Source organism: Mustela nivalis, assembly GCF_964662115.1.
Source record: "Mustela nivalis genome assembly, chromosome: 2".
In the NCBI taxonomy this organism is placed as follows: Eukaryota; Metazoa; Chordata; class Mammalia; order Carnivora; family Mustelidae; genus Mustela; species Mustela nivalis.
Genome location: NC_139021.1, coordinates 56,051,515 through 56,054,823, shown reverse-complemented (window position 1 = coordinate 56,054,823; position 3,309 = coordinate 56,051,515).

The window sequence follows — 3,309 nt, the reverse complement described above, 5'->3', positions numbered from 1 at the left end:
AAATGTCCATCATCATTAGCCATCAAGGAGATTCAAATCAAAACCACATTGAGATACCACCTTACACCAGTTAGAATGGCCAAAATTAATAAGACAGTAAACAACATGTGTTGGAGAGGATGTGGAGAAAGGGGAACCTCTTACACTGTTGGTGGAAATGCAAGTTGGTGTAGCCACTTTGGAAAACAGTGTGGGGATTCCTTAAGAAATTAAAAATAGAGGGGCGCCTGGGTGGCTCAGCAGGTTAAAGCCTCTGCCTTCGGCTCAGGTCGTGATCCCAGAGTTCTGGGATCGAGCCCCGCATCTGACTCTCTGCTCAGCAGGGAGCCTGCTTCCTGCTCTCTCTCTCTCTCTCTCTCTCTCTGCCTACTTGTGATTTCTGTCAAATAAATAAATAAAATCTTTAAAAACAAAAAAAAAGAAAGAAATTAAAAATAAAGCTACCCTACTACCCTGCAATTGCACTACTGGGTATTTACTCCAAAGATACTGATGTAGTGAAAAGAAGGATGACCTGTACCCCAATGTTCATAGCAGCAATGGCTACATTCACCAAACTGTGGAAAGAACCAAGATGCCCTTCAACAGATGAGTGGAAAAAGAGGATATGGTCCATATATACAATGGAGTATTATGCCTCCATCAGAAAGGATGAATACCCAACCTTTGTATAAACATGGTCGGGACTGGAAGAGATTATGTTGAGTGAAATAAGTCAAGCAGAGAGAGTCAAGTATCATATGGTTTCACTTACTTGTGGATCATAAAGAATAACATGGAGGGCATTGAGAGATGGAGTGGAGAAGTGAGTTGGGGGAAATCGGAGGGGAAGAGGAACCATGAGAGACTCTGGACTCTGAGAAACAAACTGAGGGTTTTGGAGAGGAGGGAGGTGGGGGGCTGGGTGAGCCTGGTGGTGGGTATTATGGAGGGCACATATTGCATGGGAGCACTGGTACATAAACAATGAATGCTGGAATACTAAAAAGAAATAAAATAAAATGGGGGAAAAAAACAAAAACAAAAACAAAAAAACTTGTGTCTACTTCCTCTCTTTACACCTTCCTATCATTTGGAATATAGACCTGCTTTAAACTGAAGATGTGAGAGCAAGGAGATAGAAAGAAACAGGGAGGCTCTTTGGACTTATTCAGAGCTGCCTGCCTACCCTGGATTGCCTCCCCTTACCTTGGACTGCTCCATGAGGAATGATTTTGCGAATGTTGGAAACACGATATTCAGATCCCTTTGTTAGTGCAGTTTAGCCTACACCCTCATACAGTCTTCAGGCCAGCTGTGTGGACAAGTAGAACATAGCTTTTTTGTGGTAAATGGGGACTTAAGGAATTCCTGATCCAACCACTTATCTGCTAGTTGATGGATGTGCAGTTAGGTAGAGTGTTTCTTTGAGCATGTACACACTACAATTCAAGGGAAACATCCTATCAACTGATTATCTCAAAGTTGTGTCATCATGTTTTTCTCCACTGAAATATTGTTAAAATTTTACGTCAATGAGAGCAGCAAACTAAGATATCAGAGAAATTTATGCTATTCCTCTGAAGCACATGTAACTTTTCTTCCAAAATTGTTATTAATTCTGTCCTCAGAACTATTCATTCATTCATAAATAGTTAATGGATAAATTGCTACACATCAGGTACTGTATTTAGTGAGTGAGATAGACAATGCTCCTTTCATGTCAGATAAAAAAACACAATCATTAAAAATAATTAAAGTAGCAAGCCCATGTGCCATTATTAAGGGGAAGCATAGGATGGTATTAGAGCAAGAAACAAGAGGACCTAATGTAGTTGGTGTTGAGAATGCTGAACATTTTGTTTTAAATTTGTTTTAGCGCAGGACTGTTGTGGAAGTAATGGTTCCCCCCCCCCCTCTATCTTGGAAAACCAATGAAGCATTTTGAGAACATGGAGAAGAATGTAAAGACAAGATGTCATCTTTCATGGTGTGGTGAAAAAAATCGTAGCTATGGAGAACAACAGTAACTAGAATACACGCACCTCTTTATTTATAGGGGAGGATGGGAAGTGGAGAGAGTAATTGAAGCCAAAGCCAGGAGTTGGGGAGAGGAACCACAGTAAAGGTGTTTTGAGGGGGACCTGAGGGGCTCAGTCAGTTAGATGTCCAACTTTTGATTTTGGCTCAGGGCATGATCTCAGGGTCATGAGATAGAGGATTGGATTGGGCTCCATGCTGGGCTTAATGCCTGCTTAAGATTTTCTCTCCCTCTCCTTGTGCCCTTCCCCCCTCCGAATAAATAAATCTTAAGTTGGACCAAAAAAAAAAGAGAGAGAGAGAGATGTCATTTTGGTTTTGGGCTGTCTACCCAGAGAATAATACGTCATTTTCAACTGGCCCATTCCTAGGTTAAATAAGCATAATTATGTAATGCTTTGAGTGTGTCATTGTTGTTAACTTGGGGTTTTAATGTTATTGGAAAATGAAATAATTTGTGTGTGTGTGTGTGTGCGTGTGTGCACATGCATCAGTGTGAATGAATCTTATGTAGAAGAACCATTATTATGTAGTAAGCTGACTAATTTTATAGATAAAAACTTGATTTCAATAATTTAAAATAACTCATGATAATGAGTTTTATATTCTTTGACATAAAAATTTGGTAGAACACTGAGTTAAACTGTAACTAAAGGCATCAATTGCCTAAACGTCAGCTTTGACTTTTAAACTCTACTTATTTCTAAAATAATAATAATAATAATAATGAGGGAGAGAAGAGAGGAGAAGTCAGTAGCCCTTCATGCTCATTCTTTTTAAATTCATCGCTCTGTCTGTACTGTAGAATGGTCTGTAAAAATGAGAGAAAGAAAAAAAAGAAGACAGATGGTAAAGTAGAACCCAACATAAGCTTGGAGAGTATCCACTGAGAGGGAAATGCTTTATAATTGGTAAATATTATAATGAAATATGTTAATTCATATCACAAGGATTTAGGAGTCAAGGCTCATCTGTGTGAAACAAATATCACCAATAAAGATGTTTTCCTGCCTGGATTATCAAAGGATCAAATAGTGATTTTTTTTTTTTTTTTTACCACATTTGAGAAACAAACCATATGTTGAAAAGTCTCTCACTTTTCAACCGTAGTCGCATGTTACCAGACATATTTTCAGAGAGAAGAGAGAAAGTGCTTTTGGGCAACTTCCTTATTCCTACTATTTTAGTTTTCACCCAAAGTCTTTTTCTAATCTTTTAGAGGTTGCTCTATCTTCTTGCTCAACAGAGCTTCAGAGGTCCTAGTGAAACTCTCAAGGATTACATTGTTAG